Genomic DNA, 22920 nt, shown 5'->3' on the forward strand with positions numbered 1-22920 from the left:
CCCAAAGACACTAAAACTTCAAAAATTCCCCAAAAATCAGCCCTTTGCCCAATTCCCCTGAAATTTGGGTGGTAGCCTCCATCCATTAGGCACTACCACCCCACCCCACTATTTTGCCCCATGACCCGTTTTTCTTACCTAAATCGAGTCGGATTTAATCCAAATCCGAACTGAATCAGGGGTGATTTGGGTAGCCCAGATTTGGGCACGAACAGAACGGGGGTGATTCGGTTTGGGTCCTGAACCGAATAACTGAAAACCCGAATTGCACACCCCTAGTACGTACTGCTAGAGGGCATAGCGAACAGCCACCGCATGGATAAAAACCTGTAGTGACCTGCAAAGGTGTATGAGTGACTGAACAGTCTGATCTAGTGAGTATATTTCTAATACTTGTGGTCCTACGGAAAGCCATAATGGGTGGGGATTGGCAGCCCAGAATATCATTTATTATATGCCAATGCTTCCGAATGACCCCTTGGATCCTAAAAGCCCAGGGAGTATAGTCAATAGACCAGATGACTCTATGTGTTCCTTCCTGAGGTTGACCCTTAAGGAGTTCTGTTCAGTCCCTCTGTCTGGCCCGATCTTTAGCATTTTGAACCACACCCGGGGGGTATCCTCTCTGGATCAGTTGTTGCTCAAGAGTCTCAGCCTCTCTCCCAAAGTCTACATCCCAAGTCGAATTACGTCTAAGACGTAAGAACTGGCCATACGACAAACCTTGCTTAAGATGTCTAGGATGATGAGATTTAAAGTGTAAATAAGCGTTCTTATGTAGTGGTTTCTTATACGGGGCAAACGTGAGACATCTCCCCGGGCCCATCCGGACCCAGGTATCTAAATACGGAACCTGCTAAACATCTCAATAGCTGGTGAATTTAATGTCTGTATGCAGACCATTCAACCAGTTAACAAATTCCATAAATCTATCCCTATTCTTGAACACAGTAAAGACATTGTCAATGAAGCGCTTAAATACTTCCAGATCTTCATAAAAGGGATTAACTCTCTGATTCAGAATCCACTTATCTTCCAGCATCGCCATAAACAAACACGCTACACTGGGCGCCAATGTACAGCCCACAGCTAAGCCTTTAATCTGACTATAAAATAGTTCTTGAAACCTAAAATAGCTCTTTTCAAAAAAGGAGGTCCACTAGTTCAAGAAAGAAATACGTGGGGGGATTAGGATCAGGTCGTGCCAGTAATAAAGACTCCACAACATTGTGTGCCTGTTCCAGAGGTATACTGGTATACAGAGATACTACATCTAAGGTCACCAAAATGGCCTGATCAGATGCAGTATGCCAAGAGACCACAGGATCTAAAGAACAGGAGGGGAGGGGGAGTTCTTGGGTGGGTCCACATTAGCTCTTGGTCTCAGCCATTCTTTTTCATAGGGATAGAAAGAATGCATTAAGGCAGAGTTACACTTTTGTTTGAAGTTACACTTTTGTTTTAACCCTTTTCTTTGGCTGTTAATTCATATTCTAAAGAATTCAGTACGTTGACCACAAGATTTGATATTGACAAAAACCTGACAGTGGTGCATGAACTCTACAACATTCTACATCCTATCACTCACTTCCTAGTGTGCCAGTTAAATTTAAATGTTTAAGTTACAAGTAATATAACGTAACTGGGCTATCCTGAAATGGGATGAGAGAAGAAATAGGACTTGTCACATAGGTTCCCATATTTTACTTTTACATAGAAATTTATTAGAATCTTATGGCACTATATTTCTTGGATTCAAGATTTGCTACAGTATATGTTGGCTCGACAGATCTCTTATATTTTCTAGAAAGAGAATAATCTGAGCCCCACTTCACTAGAAGAGCCCCACTTCCCATTGAGGTCATCTGTGGAGGTCCGTCTCCAGTTACTGCCAAAACGTGGGATGGCTGCACAGAGACGGGCCTTCTCGGTTGCTGCTCCGAGATTATGCAATGCGCTCCCTACTAAGATACGATCCTCCCCATCTCTGGCAATTAAAAAAAAAAAATCTGAAAACCCTTCTTTTTAACCAAGGTTTCTCAGCCTTTTAAAAGTTGTTGGTTTTAATTTTGTGATTGATTTTAAATTGTTGAATTGTTTTTACTTTGTTGAATTAACAATTGTTGAATTGTTTAACTGTGTTTTAATTGTTTTATGTTAACTGCCCAGATACGAAAGTTTGGGCAGTATATAAATGTGATAAATAAATAAATAAAATAAGCGAGGCCCAAATTGGAGCCCACCAGTCTGGTTTGTTTCTATTGCCTCTGGGGGAATAAGATCTTCCCCAGGAGCCTTGCCAGGTCTAAGTTGAACGATAAGGCAACGAATCTCAGAGATCGATACCGGGGGCCATGGAGGAGTGGTCTCGCTATCATGTGGGTTGTGTGTGTGTATGTCTGCAACCAGCGTTCATATATTTATGCAAATCATGGAATGTTTGTTTCAGATTTCAGGGTGAATATGACAACTTAGGAGACTAAGACCGTATCTAGGAGAATGTTTAATTAGTCACCAAAATAATGTTGTGTCTCTAGTTCTTACCGCCTGGGTGAATCTCTTCTAGCTCTCTCCCCTTGCCTCTTTTTTCTTGTGGGCCAGCAAGGACTTATAGTCCCTTTTTTGAAGAAGCAGATTCTGTGCATCCTGCAATCCAGGATTACTTTTATAGGTCTGGTAGCTATTGATAAGGGCTTTTTTAGCACTAACACATTCCCAGTCAAACCAATGCTGAGAGCCCATCCGACACTGCAAACAGGGCTCACGTTTCTTACTGATTAAAAACTGTTGAAGTTCAGAAACTAAGGTATTATAAAGAGCTAAAGGGGCAAATCAAAAATCATTATTTAGGATGGATGCACGAATATCCTTCAAATAATTGGAGGCTAGCAGATCTTTAATGCCTGGTCCAAATGTGATGACCATCTTATTAGACAGAATGAACCCCTAACTTCAATAGTTAGAGGGTACAAAATCTCTGTATAAGGCTGGTGTAAAAGGGACTTCTATTGGGAAAAGCCTTCTGTTGTATATATAAAGTAGAATCATCTGGACCTATCCTCGCATTTAAATCCCCACCAATCACACAAAAGCATCTGAAAAGGACAAAAAAAGATCTACAAGATAATTTTCCAGTTCAGACCATATTACTCCAATCTGCAATTTTCTTTTTCTCCGGTGGAAGGTAAATATTAATAATCAGCAGTTTATGTCGGCTAAATTGGACCAGGACCGCCATAGTGTATTGGTTAAGTGGTGTGAGTAGTCTCGAAGATGCTCGCAACGCGGTGGCCACCAGAATGCTAAGGCCACCATTACACTTGCCTCGGCCGGCCCCTGACACCGTTGGGGTCGTTGAAGTATTTGGGGGGCTTCTGAGGAGGCCAAATCTATCACATTATCTACAAACCTTGTTTCAATGATATAGGAGGACAGACTAGTGAGTCAGAGGGCTAGAGGGTCAAGACACTGGTCATCTCTTCTCTACTACTCTGACACTATCCCTTCGATATGTAGATTGCTATTTTTAGGGACTTCTTTCCTTCCAGCTACTTCCTTCTTCTCTCCCTTCCTTCTGCCTTGCAACATGCAAGCTCCTCTTCCCTGCACCTTGTGTGCAGAGATGCAGAATCCATCTGCATCCAGCTAGCTAGCTAGCTAGATTAGAGATCCTAACTCCTCACTTTCCTATCTAGAATGGAGTTCTCTAATAAATATCATTTATATTGATTTGAAACTATGAACTGGCTCCAAGTTACTTTACTCTCAGCATACATGCATGCCTAACTAAATTCTGCTGTGTTGTGCCTCTGCTATAATTAAAAAAAGTGTTTCCCTTACCAGAGAGAATTCCCAACAGGTTATGGGAGCCCAGTATTTTGAGCTGCGTGTACTGCAACTAAAGAGTTGAGTCTGTTCCAGGAGATCCAGTGAGATCTAGCCGTGGACACTTTGAATTGCTGATCTACAGCAGCTGCCCTTTCTTGGAGCTCAGTGAGGATGGCTACTTACCTAGAGGGAAAGCTCAGGCTGACTATCCTGAACCCAGACAATTACTTGGAATGGAAAACTAGACTGAGGATTTCATTGTGAGCTGAAGGACTATAGAAAGTCACTGAAGAAGATCCCCCGCAGATGGAACCACAGCTGCTAAGAAAACTGCTAAGGAGGAGTGGCAACTCAACGATGCAAAAGCTCAAGCTTTGATAGCTGCTTCTGTGAGTAAAAATTATCTTTCTACCATATTTGTTTGTTTGTTTGTTTATTTGATTTATATACTGCTCTTCCAAAATGGCTCATATGTGACCTCAAAGGAAATGCTAAGCAAGCTAGATTCCTTGCATATGAAAAAGGGGTGGGCATACAGATTTAACTTGAGAAAGAAAATGCAGAATCTCCAGTATAAAGACGGGGACTGTTTTGCCACGCATGTAGGACTGCTATGGGACTTTAAAAAAATAAAAATAAATCTGCAAGAGAGGAATTTACAGAGAGTCAGAAATTGGAAGTTCTGTTCCTAAGCATGCCGCCTAGCTACAGCAATATAATCGGCCAATTGGAAGTCCACATCGCTCTAACCTTTGAGAGAGCTGAGGAAACTATATCTTCTGAAGCAAGCAGAAGACAAGTTTTGAATTCTCAATTATGAAGCTGAATTGGCAAATAACTTTGCTCTTAAGGCAACAATTGGCCATTCCAGAGGAAACCCAAGGTGGGGAGGAAATGCTGAAAGAGGAAACCACATGGTCCCCCCACATTTGCATAAGAACATAAGAACATAAGAACATAAGAACCCTCTCACCTGCCATTACTCCCCTGCAACTGGTACTCAGAGGCACCCTGCCCTTGAGGCAGGAGGTGGCCTACAGCCCTCCGACTAGTAGCCATTGATAGACCTCTGCTCCATGAAGTCATCCAAACCCCTCTTAAAGCCATCCAGGTTGTTGGCCGTCACCACATCCTGTGGCAGAGAGTTCCACAAGTGGATCACGTGTTGTGTGAAAAAGTACTTCCGTTTGTTGGTCCTAGACCTTCTGGCAATCAATTTCATGGAGTGACCCCTGGTTCTAGTGTTGTGTGAGAGGGAAAAGAATCTCTCTCTCTCCACTTTCTCCACACCATGCATGATTTTATAGACCTCTATCATGTCTCCCCACAGTTGTCTTTTTTCTAAACTAAAAAGCCCCAGGTGTTGTAGTCTTGCCTCATAGGAAAGGTGCTCTAGTCCCCTGATCATCTTGGTTGCCCTCTTCTGTACCTTCTCCAGTTCAACAATGTCCTTTTTAAGATATGGTGACCAGAACTGTACGCAGTACTCCAAGTGTGGCCGCACCATAGTTTTGTATAAGGGCATTATAATGTTAGCCGTTTTATTTTCAATCCCCTTCCTAATGATCCCTAGCATGGAATTTGCCTTTTTCACAGCTGCCGCACATTGAGTCGACACTTTCAACGAGCTGTCAACCACAACCCCAAGATCCCTTTCCTGGTCCGTCACCGACAGCTCAGATCCCATCAGCATATACTTGAAGTTGGAGTTTTTCATCCCAATGTGCATCACTTTACACTTGCTAACATTGAACTGCATTTGCCATTTTGTCGCCCACTCCCCCAGTTTGGAGAGATCCTTTTGGAGCTGCTCACAATCCGTTTGGGATTTCGATACCCGGAAGAGTTTGGTATCATCTGCAAATTTGGCCACATCGCTGCTTACCCCTGCTTCTAGATCATTTATGAATCAATTAAAAAGCACCGGTCCCAGTACAGATCCCTGGGGGACCCCACTTCTTACTTCCCTCCATTGTGAAAACTCTCCATTTATACCTACCCTCTGTTTTCTGTCTTTCAACCAGTTAGCAATCCACACATGTACTTGTCCCCTTATCCCATGACAGCTAAGTTTCCACAGGAGCCTTTGATGAGGAACTTTGTCAAAAGCTTTTTGGAAGTCCAGGTAGACTATGTCAACTGGATCACCTTGATCCACACACTTGTTGACACTCTCAAAGAAGTCCAAAAGGTTGGTGAGGCAAGATTTACCTTTGCGGAAGCCATGCTGGCCCACTCCGAGCAGGGCCTGTTCTTCTAGGTGCTTTACAATTTTATCCTTGAGGATGCTTTCCATCAATTTACCTGGAACGGATGTTAGGCTAACTGGCCTGTAATTTCCCGGATCTCCCCTGGATCCCTTTTTGAAAATCGGTGTTACATTTGCCACTCTCCAGTCCTCTGGTACAGAGCCCGATTTCAGGGATAAGTTAAATATTTTAGCAAGAAGGTCGGCAATTTCACATTTGAGTTCTTTGAGGACTCTTGGATGGATGCCATCCGGCCCTGGTGATTTGTTAGCTTTCAGTTTTTCCAGACAGTTTAGAACATCATACCTTGTCACTTTTATCTGACTCAGCTCTCTAGCCTCCATCCCTAAAAAGCCTGGTTCAGGAACAGGTATGTGCTCAGTATCCTCTGCCGTGAAGACAGATGCAAAGAACTCATTCAGTTTCTCTGCAACCTCCATATCCTCCTTAATAATCCCTTTCAGTCCCTCATTGTCCAATGGCCCAACCGCCTCCCTGGCAGGTTTCCTGCTTCTGATGTACTTAAAGAAGTTTTTGTTATTCCCCTTGATACTTTGGCTAAATGTTCCTCAAACTCTCTTTTTGCCTCCCTTATTGTCACCTTGCATTTCTTTTGCCAGAGTTTGTGTTCCTTTTTGTTCTCTTCGTTTGGACAGGCCTTCCAATTTCGGAAGGAAGTCTTCTTCCCTTTTATGGCTTCCTTGATGGTACCTGTTAGCCATGCTGGCATCCTCCTGGACTTAGTGGTACCTTTCCTCCTTTTGGGTATACAATCTAACTGGGCTTCTAGTATTGTGGTTTTGAGTAAACTCCATGCACTCTGGAGCGAAGTGACTCTCCTGATTTTCCCCCTCAGCTTTCTTTTCACCATACTCCTCATTTTGGAGAAGTTTCCTCTTCTGAAATTCAAAATGTCCGTTTTAGACATCCTTTGTGATTCTCTCCCCGCATGTATGCTGAATTTGATGGCACTATGGTCACTGTTCCCTAAAGGGTCGATGACACTGACATCACGCACCAGGTCCTGGGTGTCACTCAGAATTAGATCTAAGGTCGCCTTCTCTCTGGTTGGTTCCATGACCAACTGTTCTAGGGCACAGTAATTTAGTGTATCTAGAAATTTGACCTCTTTGTCCTGACTTGAATGTGAATTTACCCAGTCTATGTGTGGGTAGTTGAAATCACCCGTAATTACAGCCCTGCCTCTCCTTGACGCCTCCCTGATTTCCTCCTGCAACCCTGTCACTGTCATCATTTTGATCCGGAGGGCGATAGCACGTCCCCAGTAGCACGTTTCCTTTCCGATCTTGTATAGTCACCCACAGGGTTTCTGTGGAGGACTCCAGTCCACTTAGGTTTTCTAGCTTATTAGATTCTATCCCTTCTTTAACATACAGTGCTACCCCTCCTCCAAGGCGCCCCTCCCTGTCCTTTCTGTAGAGTTTATACCCAGGAATAACAGTGTCCCACTGGTTCTCACTGTTCCACCATGTTTCTGTTATGCCCACTATGTCTATTTCTGCGTTAGCAACCAAGCACTCCAGCTCACCCATCTTGGCTCGGAGGCTTCTGGCATTGGCATACAAGCCCCTATACGCTGAATCTCTCCCCTGATGTATGCTACTCTTTTGACTCTTTGACCTGCTGGCACAGGCTCCCATCTGCTCTTTATGCGGTTTTGCTCCATCCCCTTCTATTTTATTTGCATTCTTTGCAGCCTCACACTTTAAAGGATGGCTTTTGCCAAACAGGATACTGCCCAGCTCCCATCGGCTGTTCCCCAAGTGTCATTTTAAAAGCTGCTCTGCAACCTTTTTGATTTTAAGAGCCAGCAGTCTGGTTCCATCTTGGTTCAAGTGCAGCCCGTCCCTTTTGTACAGGCCTTGCTTGCCCCAAAATGTGTCCCAGTGCCTAACAAATCTAAAGCCCTCCTCCTGGCACCACCGTCTCATCCACGCATTGAAACCCCTCAGCTCTGCCTGTCTCACTGTACTTGCGCGTGGAACAGGTAGCATTTCTGAGAATGCTACCTTGGGGGTCCTGGATTTCAAAATGCTAATTATCAGCCTAAATTTGGCTTCCAGGACCTCCCGACTGCATTTCCCCACATCGTTGGTGCCGACGTGCACCACGACAGCTGTCTCCTCCCCAGCACTGCCTAGGAGCCTGTCTAGACGCTGCGTAATGTCCGCAACCTTCGCGCCAGGCAGGCAAGTCACCGTGCGGTCAACACGCGGGTCACAAACCCATCTCTCTATCCCCCTAATGATCGAATCACCAACTACAAGGAGGCCCCCACCCCCCAGAGGAGCATCCCCCATGCGAGAGGATATGGGCTCATCATCCACGGAAGGGGTCCCTTCTAAAGGAGCATCTCCCTCTTCCTCAGACTGATGTCCTCCTTGCCCAAGACCTTCATTCTCCCTGACAACAGAGGAGCTACCGGCCTTGGAGTGGGATGCCTCTATCACATCCCTGAAGGTCTCATCCACATGCCTCTCTGTCTCTCTGAGCTTCTCCAGATCTGCCACCTATAGTCTCGAGGGAGCGGATTTGTTCCCTGAGAGCCAGGAGCTCCTTGCACCGAGCACACACCCACGACTTCTGCCCATGGGGTAAATAGTCGTACATGTGGCACTCTGTGCAATACACTGGGAAGTGCCCCTTCCCCTGCTGACCTTCTATCTTCATACTGTTTTAGTTAGCTCTTTACAGTATTTAGGGAGCTTATTGTCCGTTTATTAGATATTTTGTTAGGATAGGTCTCAACTGTAATGGTCAGCTATTTAACTGTCCAAACAGCCTTTCCCAAGAATATGAGGGATATGAGGGAGGGATATGTACTTACGCATACAAAGAGGTCTGGCTCCATTGCCAAGGGAACTCAGTCCAGAGAGAGAGAGGTCACATGACCACCAGCAGGGAGACTGCTCCTGGAATGAGGCCAACTGGGACTAATGCCTTTAGTTGTTTTCTGTGCAACCAATTTGGCCACAAGGTGGTGAACTGTCCCAAGAATCAGACAAAGAAAGCTGACTTTACAGAAAGAGATTCAAATGAGAATTCCAGTGTTTGCCTGATGCAAGGCGATGAAAAATTTATTCTGGACACAGGTTCAATGGTCCATATTTCAAATCATTTAAATTTCTATACTGAACTGTTTGATATTCCTGAAGAGATTGTTCATTTGGGCAATAATACTACAACTAAAGCAAAGAAGAAAGGCAGAGGAATTTTGTTTTGCAAGTTATTAGATGGATCAATGAATTTTTTGTGAAGGATGTTTTGTATATCCCTGACTTCTCAAGCTCCTTGCTTTCAATATCCAAGCTAGAAAAACAAGGCTGTGAACGGTATATTAGAAATGGACAATGTGCTGTTACCCAGAATGGAGAAGTTTGCCTTGTAGGCTCTAAATGCATAGGCCTGTACAGCATGCAGGAGCAACCTGTGTCAAAGACAGACAGAGAAAGCCCAGCCTGGTCCAAACCTGAAGCATGCCAGCCCAATGAAGTGAACTTTGCTCAGTCATGCTTGCATGAAAACTGCTTGCAACTGTGGCATAGACGCCTGGGACACAGGAGCTATGAGTCAATCCAGAACATGAAGGAAAGGGGATTAGCTGATGGCACTGATTTTGTACCATATGATATTGTGACTAACTGTGTTTGTTGTCTTGAGTCCAAAGCAGTTAACAAGCCATTTCCTAAGCAGAGTGAAAGGAAGACCAGAAGACCCCTGGAGCTGATCCACAGTGATATAACAGGTCCACTACCAGCAACCATAGGTAATTTCAAATATTTTCTCACATTCATCGATGATTTCCCATGATACATGGTTGTCTTTCTACTAAAGGAGAAATCACAGATGCTCGAGAAACTCCAGGACTACGTGGCCATGGCAAACAACAAATTTGGGCGGAAGCCAAAGATCCTGCACACAGATAATGGAGGAGAATATATGTCCAGTGTCACACAGCAGTTCCGGAGAGAACATGGAATTGTGCATCAAACCACGGTAGCTTACAATCCATTGCAGAATGGAGTCTCAGAAAGAAAGAATAGAAGCCTCCTAGATATGGTAAGATGCATGCTTGCTGACGCACACCTCCCACAGAAACGCTGGGGAGAAGGCATCATGACTGCTACATACATACAAAACAGAATGCACACAAAGCCTCTAGGAATGACAGCATATGAACTTTGGCATGGTCATAAGCCTTCCATGATGCATTTGCGTGTCTTTGGAAGCACGGCTTACTCATACATCCCAAAGGAAAAAAGGACTAAGTTAGGGGCTAGGGCCACAAAGGGCATTTTTGTAGGCTACTCAGTGCAATCCAAAAGCTACAGAATTCTGGATCCTGACACCAACAAGATAACCATAAGCAGATTGGTGTATTTTGATGAGAATGAAAGAGCTACGTCTTCAGAGGGGGGCTACATCGAAGCAAGCAACCAGACCAAACACCCTGAGACTGGATTATGCTTCCTGATCTCAGAAGAATTGAAGAGGAGGAGACAGCAGATCCAGATCCAATCACGCTCGACACTGAGACCCCCAGCGATCCACCAGACGCACCTGAGATAATGGAGGGGACCACAGAGGGTGAAGTGTGGCGATCAACATGCTCAACCAGAGGTGTTCCAGCCCCGAGACTGTCCTATCTCACAAGAATGGTGGAATAACAAGAACCCTCATCATGGGAGGAAATATCCCAGCTACCACAACCAGAAGCCCCAAAGTGGAAACAAGCTGCAATTGAAGAGCTTGAGGCTCTACAGAAAAACAAAACCTGGACTCAAGGGAGGAAAGTTATAGGCTGCAAATTACCTCAAGTTATAGGCTGCAAGTTACCTCAAGGGAGGAAAGTTATAGGCTGCAAATGGGTTTTCAAACTCAAACATGATGCTGATGGTGAAATTCAGCGCTACAAAGCCAGATTAGCAGCAAAAGGATATTCACAAAAATATGGAGAAGATTATGATGAAACATTTTCACCAGTGGTCAAACACACCACAGTAAGGACTCTGTTAACTATTGCTGCTAGCAAAGGAACGCATGTTGAACACCTCAACGTGAAAACTGTATTCTTCTATGGTGAACTAGAAGAGGACATTTACATGCAACAACCACAAGGTTTCTTAGAGAAAGGCAAAGAGGACCTTGTATGCAAACTGCAAAAGAGTATTTATGGTTTAAGACAGGCTGCCAGAGCATGGAACACAAAAATACATGATATGCTGCTTCAAACAAACTTCAAAAGAAGTGAAGCTGATCCCTGCCTGTACACGACATTCAGAGATGGCAAATGGACTTACATTTTGCCATGTGTTGATGATTTGATTTTTGCCTATGAGAATCCAGATGACAGCAAGGAAATAATGCATCATCTGAACAGAGATGTGGAAGTCAAGTGACTTGGCAACATTGCACACTACTTGGGCATTCAAGTACAAAGAGAGAAAGATGGAAGTTTCCTCATCAACCAACAACAGAAAATTAAAGACCTGATAAACCTGCTCAGACTGGAAGATGCGAATCCTACACCAACTCCAATGGAAGTGAACTACATAAAGCAAGAAGATCAAACTGAGCCACTATCTGATAATCATAGATATCATGAAGCATTGGGTAAGCTTTTATACATTAGTACACTTACTAGGCCAGATATTAGTACAGCAGTTGGCTTACTTTGCAGAAAGACTGCATCACCAACAGTCAAGGACTGGAATATGATAAAGAGACTTGTTAAGTACCTAAAGGGTACTGCACACTTTAAGCTCAAGCTGCCAGCAAACAGTGAACCAAAACTAGAAGCATACGTAGATGCAGACTGGGGTGGAGACCTAACAGAAAGGAAGTCCACCAGCCTTCACATAATTTTCTATGGAGATGGAGCCATAAGCTGGTCAAGCACCAAGCAAGACATAACAGCATCATCAACCACTGAAGCAGAATATGTATCAGCTGCACAGGGCTGTCACGAGATACAATGGCTGTGTCAGCTACTGAAAGATCTAGGTATAGATGTCCCACAGCCCATTCCATTGTATGAAGACAACCAAAGCTGCATTCAACTCTCCAAACAAGAAGATGTAAAGAGGCGTACTAAACATATTGATGTGAAGTATCATGTAGTCAGAAATCTGCAAAAGGATGGGCTAATCAAGCTGATCTACTGCCCAACAAATGAAATGCTTGCAGATCTACTCACTAAGCCACTACCAGGACGCTGCTTTGAAAAGCTGAGAGAGAAAATGAATCTTGTGAACTGAGTCATGAGACATCGAGGGGGGTGTTGGAAGTGAAGGACTATGCACTGTCTCTTGTCTCAGTGACATAGGAGGACAGACTAGTGAGTCAGAGGGCTAGAGGGTCAAGACATTGGTCATCTCTTCTCTACTACTCTTACACTATCCCTCTGACATGTAGATTGCTAATCTTAGGGACTTCCTTCCTTCCAGCCACTTCCTCCCTCCCTCCCTTCTCTTCCCTTCCTTCTGCCTTGCAACACACAAGCTCCTCTCCATTGTAAAGTAACGGCAATCTCAATCTCTGCGGTGGGTCTCATTAAAGAGTCAGAGGGCTTTGTAAATGGAAAAAAGTCAATAATAGAAGCCTGTTTGTTCTTCTTCTGTCTCCTTGAAAACTACTCTGGCAGCAGCTGGCAGGATGCCAAGAATATGGTATGTAGCTCTAGTTAGAACCGTTTCCAAGGAGAGATACTAGCAGTTTATCTCTCAGAAAAAAGGAGCATTTGTTTGCTAATGCAAGATTCTCTAGTGCAGCTGAAAAAACAGCAGGGTTATCTAGAACTCTGAGAATTACTGCAATGTTAAAAAGGAGATGAAAGAAAATAAAACAAAAGCTCTTCAAGTCTCCAATAGTAAGTCCACACAAACATAGATAAACCAACCTTTGGGTGTGACGGCAGCCAACAAATGAAGATTAGAGGAAGGAAAACATAGTCCTAATCTAATTTTAGGGTTCTATTTTGTCTCTCTAATTCATTTGTTTTCCTTATCTTCAGTAAGAGCTCAAGCAAATGCAGCTGTACTCTCAGCACCCTGTTGTTTGTCATGAGAAGTCAGGGAGCTGACAAAATCTACCCCCTTCCTCTCTTCATCCTCTCCAACCTCCCAGATGCTCTTAGAGTGCCTTCCTCCAATATATGCTGCCAAGGACTCCAGAAATCTCTCCTCTCAAGAGAGATCGCTGGTCCTTAGGGACAGGTGGAACAAGTCAAGCACTCAGATAGAAGGCACAGATGGAATAGGGCAGCAATCAGGCTGCCACATGCTTTCCCCCAAGTTTTGTGGGGGAAAGCATGCCAGTGTCTTCTGCCAGTGAGCCAGGGTTTCTGGGTTGGCGGGGTGGGGGCACCTCAAGGACCAGTCATCTGGCAACAGGAAAGGAGGAGATGCGCAGCAGGGCAACAATGCTGGAAAATGGCCCCAGCCCAGTTAGGCTTCTCATGCTGGCTCGAAATTTGGGGGACTACCCCCAAGGGAGCTGGTGGGTTATTTGTTAGCTGGTTTAAGTTCTGGTTTTAGGATTCCTTGCTCTTTCCTGAGAGTGTAATATGCAGCCCCAAATTTAAAATTGGTGCTAGGTATGGAGGACATTGTGTTGAGGAAGATTCAGAAGGAGGTAGCCCTGGGTCGGGTGTTGGGCCCATTTGATGAACTTCCTCTGCCCAACCTGCAGGTCTCTCTGTTCAGTGTGGTGCCAAAGAAGGCCCTGGGGAAATATAGACTAACTCATCACCTGTCTTTCCCTCCGGGATCTTCTGTGAACGACGGGATTCCAGCCGAGCTTTGTCCAGTCAGATATATGTTGTTTGATGCGGCAGTTCAAATGGTCTGGTCTTGCAGGTGGGGAGCTCTGTTGGCAAAGTGTGACACTGAGTCTGCTTTTCACCTGCTACTCATGCTCCCAGATGATTTTGATCTCCTTGGCTTTGCCTTTCAGGGCCAATATTACATCGACTGTGCCTTGCCTATGGGCTGTTCAGTTTCCTGTGCTGCGTTTGAATCATTCAGCTCCATGCTGGAATGGGCAGTTTGGTGCAGGGTGGGCTTAGGGACAGTGGCTGACTTTCTAGATGACTTCCTTTTTGCAGGAAGTTCTGGGACTGGCCAATGCACGCACTTGCTGGAGTCTTTTCAGGGATTATGTTCTGATTTGGGTGGTGTCCTTAGCGGGCCCCACCCATGTCCTCACGTTCTTGGGTATTGAGTTAGATATGCAGGTGGGGGGCTCTTGACTTCACAGGGAAAAGCTATTAGTGTTGAGGGGCTTGGTGGATGCATGCAGGAAGGCTCGTAAGATTACCCTTCATCAGCTCCAGAAGCTAATAAGTCACTTTAATGTTCCCTGTAGGGTAGTTGCCCCAGGCCGGGCCTTTTTGAGACACCTTTGCACTGCCACCTCAGGTGTTAGGGAACTGCATCATCACTTCAGGGTCACTGCCCCATGCGGGCTGACTTGGGTTTTTGGGACTCATTCTTGGAGTCTTACAATGGGGTGTCCTTCTGGCGCAGCCTGCAGCTGTTAGAGTTTGAGCTTTAGGTTCAGTCTGATGCTGCTGGAGGTCTGGGTTTGGGGGTCTATTTTAAAGGTTGCTGCTGCGCCGAAAGGTGGCCTAATGCCTGGGTCGCTGCGAGTGTGACCAGAGACCTTACGTTGCTGATTTTTCCCAATAGTTGTGGCTAGGGATGTGCACGGTCCGGAGCAGTCCGGACCGGCACCGAAGGGGGGCCTTTCTTTAAGGGCGGGGAGGGCTTGCTTACCCCTCCCGCCTCTTTGCCCCCTCCAGCGCCCGTATTTAACAGACAAACGGGGTGCTGGAAACCAGCCGCCCCCGCCGCTGCCCCCCCCCCGCCACGAGCAGATTTACCCTTCAAAACTGCCAATACCCCTGCCGTCACCCGCCAGCCCGCCCTCCCTCCCTCCCTCCCTCCCTCCCTCCCAGCTGCCCGCCCGCCCGCCCGAGGACTCACCCAATGCTTTAGAAAAAACGAGAGGAGCTACCGGATGGAGCTCCTCTCGTTACGAAGGCCTGCTGCATACTGAAGGCGCTTTGCGCGCGCCGCAAAGCACGCCGATCGCCGGAGGCCCGGTCTACCCGGCCCGGCAGGTAGACCGGGCCTCCGGCGATCGGCGTGCTTTGTGGCGCGCGCATGTGCGCGAGCTCAAAGCGCCTTCAGTATGCAGCAGGCCTTTGTAACGAGAGGAGCTCCGTCCGGTAGCTCCTCTTGTTTTTTCTAAAGCATTGGGTGAGTCCTCGGGCGGGCGGGCGGGCAGCTGGGAGGGAGGGAGGGAGGGAGGGAGGGAGGGAGGGCTGGCGGGCGACGGCAGGGGTATTGGCAGTTTTGAAGGGTAAATCTGCTCGCGGCGGGGGGGGGGGGCGGCTGGTTTCCAGCGCCCCGTTTGTCTGTTAAATACGGGCACTGGAGGGGGCAAAGAGGCGGGAGGGGTAAGCAAGCCCTCCCACCCTTAAAGCAATACCCCCCACCTGGACCCGGACCAGCAAGAGCCGAACCGGTCCGGCAGTTCAGCCATTCTTTAGAATGGCCGCCGGACAGGTTCGGACTCACCCCTAGTTGTGGCAGTGCACATCTGGACAGACTTGCTGTGGGACTCCACAGTACATTTTTGGTGCGACCACCAGGCCATGGTGCACGTCATCAGTAGGCAAATGTCTAGATCCCCCAGGGTTATGGCATTAGTAAGGTCTTTTGTACTGGCCTGCCTGTCCCATAACGTCCTGTTTGTGGCCCGTCATGTGCCAGGGATGCAGAACAGCTTGGTGGATGCACAGTCTTGTTTTCAGGTGCACAGTTTTCATCAACTGGAACCAGAGGTGGAAGCATACCCCGACGCAATGCCCTCTTGGCTGTGGAATCTTGGCACGTAGAAGAGCATAGAGCTGTCTTAGCCTCTTTAGCACCAAGCACTCCGGCAGTTTATAGTAGGCATTTCAGGGCTTTCCAGGACTTTAGGGAACAGGTAGGAATTGGTCAGATATGGCCTCTGCCCACTTAACACATTATTCAATATCTAGTGCAAATCAAGTTTAAAGGTCTATCCCCTTGGGCCATGGCAGGTCATTTAGCAGCCCTTGCTTTCTTTACCAAGGCGCACGACTTTCCCAACAGCACAATTCAGGGTTAGGAGAATGCTGGAGGCTTGGTCTAAGGAGCACCCCCTGAAGCAGGATGAGTGAAGGCCGATTACACCACAAGCCTTACAGGGTGCGGCGAGGCAATTTGACGCCATATGCCAGTCTCCTTATGAGGTTGCGCTCTTCTGCGCCGCTGCGGTTGTGGCCTTCTTGGGGCCTCCCAAGCCAGTGAGCTGTTTCCCAGCGGGAGCGGGGGTCTCTTCAGCCAAGGTTATTCAACAAGGGGATTTGATTTTCATTTCCCCACGTTGTTAGTTCTGATGTGCACCATGACAGCTGTCTCCTCCCTAGTGTTGCCTAACAGCCTATCTAGACGCTGTGTGATGTCCGCAACATTGCCACCAGGCAGGCAAGTCACCAGGCAGTCAACACGCGGGTCACAAATCCATCTCGCTATACCTCTGATTGAATAACCCACTACAAGGAGGCCCCCACCCCCTGGAGGAGTATCCCCTGTGTGAGAGGATATGGACTCATCTTCCATGGAAGAGGTCCCTTCTAAAGGAGCATTTCCCTCTTTCTTAGACTGATGTCCTCCTTCTCTGAGACCTTCATACTCCCTGACAAGCAGAGGAACTATCAGCTTTGGAGTTGGATGCCTCTACCATGTCCCTGAAGGTCTCATACGCATGCCTCTCTGTCTCTCTGAGCTTCTCCAGATCCACTACCTTGGTCTTGAGGGAATGAACTTGTTCCCTGAGAGCCAGGAGCAACTTGCATTGAGCACACAACCATGACTTTTGCCCACGGAGCAAATAGTTACACATTTGGCACTCTGTGCAATACACTGGGAAGTGCCCTCTCCCTTGCTGGCTTTCTGTCTTCATAACTAGTTTTGTTGGCTGTTTACAGTATTTAAATGTAAAGTTGTGCTGTTGAGTTGGTGTCATCTCCTGGTTACCACAGAGCCATTTAGGGATATGCACAAAACTGGTTTGCCTGGTTTGGTTCAAATTCAAACCAGGTTCAAACTGGAGTGGGGAGGTTTGGTTTTGGTTTTGCTTGAACGCCCCTTTGGTTCGGTTTGAATTTGAACCTGGTTTGAACCATTTCAAACTGGTTTGAACTGGTTTGAGCCTCCAAAACTGGGTTGGGTGGTAGGTACCCATTGGTCAGCTATTTAACTGTTCAAACTTCCTTTCTCAAGAATATGAAGGAGGGAGTAGCACTTACCTTCTCTTCCCACTGGGCTCCTTGTGATCAAGGGGACATGTTTCAGGCTCCCCCGCACACTTCCCCACTAAACCCTGCTAAATCCCCGTTAAACTCCACGCAAAACTCCAATGCCGTGTTTGCTAAGCTCTCGGGCCTTCACCTCTTATATAGAGAGTAGGATTCAAACTACAATTCCTGTGAACTACAGGAATGTAGTTCACAGGAATGTGGGCCCTCCCACCAGTTGTGACTCACTACAGCCCAAACTGACTCCTTCCTCTTTCCCCCTCCAGGCAGGGAGAAACAACAACTAAATGCCAGAGAAGCCCCAAGGCTAGCCCTGGCAAATGCTATCCCTGGCAAGAAAGAAACACAGCCACACATACTAGAACTTCTCCCTTAAAGAGAAATCAGTCCCTCAAAGTTTCCCCTCCTCTTGTTAGTTAGTTTGAAGGATAAAGGCTTGATGTTGTTTGTTTGTTTGTTTGTTTGTTTAGAAAAGCTTGCTTACCTCCTGAATCCACTTTTGCTCTTCTCAGAGTAATAAATAAATATTTGGGTGTAATTTTTCATTTTAAAGGTAGCTGGAACCCCCATAAAGAATACATGAAACTGAATGTGCAAAAAAGTCCCTTAGCCATTTTGGCTTCTTGTAGATCTAAAGGGGGACAACTGAAGTTAGCTACATGAAGTTAGATGATTTGAAGCTCAGGCTCTTGCTCAGTTACTCTATGAATTTCAGATTTCCCTCTCTCAGTGTAGCAGAATTCCCTAGCCCGGGTTCGGAGTGCGAAGATTGACACCAGTTGAGAAAAAACAGATTTATTGCCAGGCAATTTGATCTCAGTGGAATCGCTCCCAACCTGAGATAAAGATTACATCGTGATTCCATCTTTTTATATCCATCTCAATTACATTCAGTAAATACAATCTTCATTGGTTAGCATCATTTATCCGTCATATTACAATTATTATAATCATGCTCATATTACAATTTGGCAGTATTTTCTCTAGCTTATAATTGGGCATTCCATCCCTACCTTTATCTTGTTCCAGCTAATTCACTCTTTTCCTTAGCCAGATGATGTGTCCTTGAAGGTGTCATAGTTAGTGCCCAGCTATCTCCAGATCCCAAACAGGGCCTCTCGCCCTGCATTCCGGCCAGTGAGATTTATGACTTCTAGCAAGTAACAATTTGCAATTAAGCAGTTTGCAAACCCTATTAACCATTTCTTGACCACAACCTGAGTTTCTGCCTCATCAGGACCTGGAATCTCTTGAAGTTGTTCAATCAAATTTTGAGAGGAGTTTGTTCCAGGTCCCCCGGTGTGTATCATCCAATCCTCTTATACGTTTGGAGGCAGGTATGCACAGGGTGGAATTTAGAGCTTGGATTTTTAACCTGCAGTTTTTGGTTAAGGCTTCTTCTTTCTATTGAGGACAAATTGCATCATTTTGGTATTTCTCCTACGCTTTTACTGGATTGGGGCTGTGAGTGAGCTAAGCTTGCTCTTAAGCAGAGGATACTGGATGTGGCTTATCAAGAAGAACATACACATTTGTCTGATAGATCTGTATGTTCTGCAATTATTTGAGTTTTTGCCTGCCAAATAGTTAAATTTGCTTGTCCCAGAAAATGGCAGGAAAGGAGCAGCTACCAATCTGGAGACTCTGCAGACAAAGTCAATTTTGCTCACTTGCAACAGGTGTAAATAAAGGGGGACACTTTGCTAAACTTTGCAAACCTCCTGTGCACTTCAACACTGATTCACCATTGTCTGTCTATCTGTCAAATTTGTACACTGCCCCAAACTTTCATCTCTGGGTGGTTAACAATAACATAAAACAAGGTAAACACATATACAAAAAACTTAAAACAATTTGAACAATTTAAAAATGAACCACAGATTAAAACCTGAAAATTTAAAAAGCTGAAAAAGCTTGGCTCAAGTTGTGGGTTTTCAAATGCTTTTTTAAAAAAAATGTCAGAAATGGGGACGATCATAGGGAACGCATTCCACATTCTCGGGGCAGCAACCAAGATGGCCTGTCCTCGTGTGGCCACCAGCTGAGCTAGCGCAAACTGGAGATGGACCTCTCCAGACGACCTCTATGGGTGGTGGTGGTGAAGAAGACATAGAGGCGGTTCCCACAATCAGTGGGAGCCACCTGGGGGTGGTGAGCGGGGAGAGCAGGCTTAGTCCACTCTTCCCACACACGAGCAGACAGCCTGCTCTGGGCAGCCAAACCGGCTGCCCACATGACTGCCAGCTCCGTTACAGAGCCAGTGGGGGCTGGGAGGATCGGGGTACACATGGCCCCCAGAAGCTCCAGCATGCCCTGCACGAGCATGTAGGGCATGCTGGAGAGACCCCCGAGCCGGGAGGCTGCTTTTCAGCCTCCTGGTCAGGGGCCTGCTTTTGAGTTGCTGCAGTGCTGAGCTGCGGCGCAGCAACTCACGATTGCAAAAACTGGGTTTGCGGAGCGATTTTCTGCCATTGTGTGAATAGTCTCATTCTCTCAAATACCCAGGGCCTAATCCATTTAGGGCTTTATAGGTTATAACCAGCACTTTGTATTTTACTAGTATTTTTAAGCCCGTTATAATAACGGGCGCTAGCTTTCCCGCCCGCTTTAAGCGTTCTTCCTTTCTATTGCTTTTATTTTTTCCCCTGTCTCTCTTCCTTTCTCTCCTTTCCTTCCTTTTCTTGTTCTCCTTTTCCTTCTATCTTTTTTTTGTTTTGTTTTTTACATGTTTTATTCTCTTCGTTATCTTTTTCTCTCTTCTTTCTATAATGGGTGTGTTCTGTGGGGTTGGTTTTTGTGTGTGTGTGTGTGTTTTCCTTTTTCTCTTTTTCTATCTTTTGTTTTTTCCCTTTGTTCTTCACTTTTTTCCCTTTGTTCTTCACTTTTTCTCTTTTTCCCTCTTTTTTCCCTTTGTTCTTCACTTTTATCTCTCTTATTTTCCCTTCCTCTCTCTTTGTTTATTTTGTTCTTTTCTTTCCCATCTCTCTCTTTTCTCTGTTTTTCCTTCTTTATTTCTTTTCTTTTCTCTATTGTTCTGTCTCCCTCCCTCATTCCTTGTTTTGTCTTTTGCTGTCTGTCTATTTTTTTGTCTTTCTGTCTGTCTGTCTGTCTCTCTCTTTCTCTCTCTCTCTTTCTCTCTGTCTTTGTTTTGCACACCCATTGGGAAAAATGAGAGTACCTTCACAATTAGAATTATGCACTGCTTAGTGGCCCCAGAGTGGCTGCACTTTGGAGTGGCTTGCAAGCAGTACATGCACATCTCAGAGCTGTGGATCTCTGCGCAGTATGCAAAGTAGTATTGGAAAGTTCTATAATTTTGAACCATTACAGTCATCTTCACAAATAGTAAATAATTAAGCAGAGCATTAATAAAATATATATGGAATATAACGTATTCCACATGCCATTAGAGTAGATAACCTTGCTATTTCTTCCTCAGCACACTTGAGGCAAAGAGGGACAAACAGAAATGATTAAACAAAAGTCAATGGATCCTTACACTGGGGTGAGACAGAAATCAAGTAGTCAATGTAGTCATTATCACAGGAAAAGAATCAAGCAGTGTTTAATTTCTAAAATGAGACACACAAACTTGTTTGCAAGCTCTGTCCTCCAACCCCAGATCCAATATCCTTTCTTTCCAAGCTTGAGGCCAACTTCACACTAAGCCTTAAAGGTCTAAGTCTTAAAAAAAAATCTTGGCAACCAAACTGGTACACACCTTTTTGGAAAAGAGCCTGGTTTTAGGGAAGTGAGATAGCAAGCAATAGTGCGAGCAGCAATACATTTCTTGTTCTGCCTGTGGAGAAGTGCGCTCTACTAACCCCGAGGGTTTTAAAAATAATAATAATAATAATCCCAAAGCAGGAAGGGGGCGCTTGAAGCCTGCGGAAGGAATGTGTCCCTTACACAAAGGAAATCGCAATACAGTTAAAAACCCAGGTGTCTGTCTATTTCCCGGTGCTTTCTGAGGTAAAAACTGAAGGTAGCTCGTGCAAGGAAAGGCTCGCCCGGGCAGCTGTGACAGCGTTCAAGAGCATTTCTTTGCCACAGATGAACTCGCGGTTTGCGTCCTGCGCTCCTGCTTTCTCTTTGGGGGATTGGTGGAGTCGCCAAAGCAGCAAGTCCCGTGACATCAGCTAAGGGGACTGTTTAGCTCGCGCTGAAATATTCATTACTTTGTAATGAGACGCTCGATGCTGCTGCTGCTGCTGTTTCCTCCTCTGGCACGCGCCAAGCGACCAGCCGCCACGTTACATACTTGTTCTGTCTCGCTCCAACAGGCGCAGGAGCGCATGCTTTAGGAGCCCCGCTCCCCGCACACCTTGAGAGAGCTGCCGCCCCCCTTCCCCGCGGGCGGCCGTCGCTCAGGAGGGGAGGTGCCCAAAGTTGTCTGGCTTCTGAAGAGGAGCCATCAGGACTCCTCTGGGGCGCGCGGGGTTGGGAAGGCAACACTCTGCTTCGGGCTCCTCAAGCAAGGAGGCACCGAGGAGGGCGGCTGGATTATTCTGGATTATTCCCTTCCCTCCCCAGCATGGCCGCCCGTTTTCCCTTCCCTCAGGTCGCGTCTGCTCAATCAGCGGCCGGAGAAGGTAGAGCTTGGAGAGGGCTCGCTCAGAAGGGGCGACGGCAGGAGAAGAGCTGCAGCTGGCTGAAGGCAGAGGTTGCTGCACCGGCGGTGGTGGAGCGTCGAGCTGCGAGGCTACTTCCTGCCAGGCCCCTGCTTTCCCTCCCCTCCCCAGACGCCTGGTGGGTCGGCGCTTCGCGCAGGCCCAGAACAGCCCAGGGAGACAGGGACGCAGATCCCCAACGTTCTAAAGCCACGGACACTCACTTAGGGTTTTATTATAGAGGATAACCAGCACTTTGTATTTTGCTCGGATACCTATTGGCAGCCAGTTTAGCTCTATAAGCAAAGAAGTCCAACTGGAGTTTCCAGACTACGTACAAAGGCAGCCCCACATAGAGTGCATTGCAGAAGTCAAGTCTGGAGGTTACCAAAATTTGTACCACTGTTTTTAGGTCGTTCATCTCAAGAAATGGATGCAGCTGATGTATCAGCTGAAGCTGATAAAAAGCCCCTCTGGCCCCTGCCTCAATCTGAGATACCAGGGAGATGTGTGAATCCAGAAGTACTCCCAGAATGCAAACCTTTAGGGAAGCGTGACCCCATCTAGAACAGGTAGATTATAAGGATGAGGCAGATGAGCCACTTCCTGACAGTATTTTATTTTAAATTTATATCCCACTCTTCTTCCAAGGAGCCCAGTACTGTGTGCATGGTTATGAACAGAACAGAACTATATTACGGTCATAGACCAATATACAAAGAAATACAAACAATGCATCATGTAAATAAAATAAAAAAGGAGATAAATGTATAAACTACTTATGAAATGCATTGCTAAAGTTCAGATCGAGTTTTGCAGATTATAAAACAAAACCTGGCAACTATATTAATAATTTTTTCAT

General features: G+C 46.0%; 1 protein-coding gene across 3 annotated transcripts in view; it reads right to left on the reverse strand.

The window, feature by feature from the left end:
• Window positions 1-17576, reverse strand: part of LOC128351307 (cytochrome P450 2J2-like) — a 51113-nt gene extending 33537 nt beyond the window's left edge. The window contains exon 1 of one of the 3 annotated variants that reach the window (XM_053310750.1): window positions 17440-17576. The gene's annotated coding sequence lies outside the window, so the exon portion shown is untranslated. Of the gene's footprint in view, window positions 1-12996; window positions 13206-17439 lie in introns of those variants that run through there. The other 2 variants (XM_053310752.1, XM_053310751.1) reach the window with 2 other exon arrangements.
• Between the last annotated feature and the right edge of the window lie 5344 nt (window positions 17577-22920).

Source organism: Hemicordylus capensis, chromosome 3, assembly GCF_027244095.1.
Source record: "Hemicordylus capensis ecotype Gifberg chromosome 3, rHemCap1.1.pri, whole genome shotgun sequence".
NCBI classification, from domain to species: domain Eukaryota; kingdom Metazoa; phylum Chordata; class Lepidosauria; order Squamata; family Cordylidae; genus Hemicordylus; species Hemicordylus capensis.